This window comes from Lolium rigidum, chromosome 4 (genome assembly GCF_022539505.1).
Source record: "Lolium rigidum isolate FL_2022 chromosome 4, APGP_CSIRO_Lrig_0.1, whole genome shotgun sequence".
NCBI lineage: Eukaryota > Viridiplantae > Streptophyta > Magnoliopsida > Poales > Poaceae > Lolium > Lolium rigidum.
This window is the reverse complement of record NC_061511.1, coordinates 166,946,904-166,948,085: the sequence shown is the minus strand read 5'-3', so window position 1 is coordinate 166,948,085 and position 1,182 is coordinate 166,946,904.

The following is a 1,182-nucleotide window of genomic DNA, read 5'->3' as shown; positions in this document are numbered from 1 at the left end:
TTCTTGCTGTCACGAAATTGAGCCGCCCCATCTGTAGAAAATTTAGAAAAATATGCCAATTTACGTGCGTGATCCTCAGATATGTACGCAACTTTCATTCAATTTGGGCATTTTCATCTGAGCAAGTCTGCTCCCTCTAAAAAAATTGTCTTTAAGGACTGTTCTGTTTTGACAGTCTGCCTTTTATTTCGCATTGCCTGTTTTGCTATGTTTGATGGATTTCTTTGTTCCATTAACTTTCAGTAGCTTTGTGCAATGTCCAGAAGTGTTAAGAATGATTATGTCACCTCTTAATATATGAATTATGCACTAACCCTCTAATGAGAGTGTTTTGAGTTTGGTGTGGAGGAAGTTTTCAAGGGTCAAGAGAGGAGGATGATACAATATGATCAAGAAGAGTGAAAAGTCTAAGCTTGGGGATGCCCCCGTGGTTCATCCCTGCATATTTTAAGAAGACTCAAGCATCTAAGCTTGGGGATGCCCAAGGCATCCCTTCTTCATCGACAACTTATCAGGTCACCTCTAGTGAAACTATATTTTTATTTCGTCACATCTTATGTGCTTTACTTGGAGCGTCTGTTTGTTTTTGTTTTTGTTTGAATAAAATCGGATCCTAACATTCTTTGTTTGGGAGAGAGACACGCTCCGCTATTTCGTATGAACACATGTGTTCTTAGCTTTCTTCTTAATGTTCATTGCGAAGGTTGGACTACTTCATTCATTGTTATATGGTTGGAAACAGAAATTGCTGCATGTGGTAATTGGTATAATGTCTTGAATAATGTGATACTTGGCAATTGTTGTGCTCATATAGATCATGTTTAAGCTCTTGCATCATGTACTTTGCACCCATTAATGCAGAACTACATAGAGCTTGTTAAAATTTGGTTTGCATGATTGGTTTCTCTAGAGTCTAGATATTTTCTGGTTAAGGTGTTTGAACAACAAGGAGACGATGTAAAGTCTTATAATACTTACAATATGTTCATATGTGAGCTTTGCTGCACCTTTTATACTTGAGTTTGCTTCAAACAACCTTGCTAGCCTAGCCTTGTATTGAGAGGAATTCTTCTCCTGCATCCAAATCCTTGAGCCAAAAACCATGCCATTTCTGTCCACCATACCTACCTACTACATGGTATTTCTTTGCCATACCAAAGTACATTACTTGAGTTCTACCTT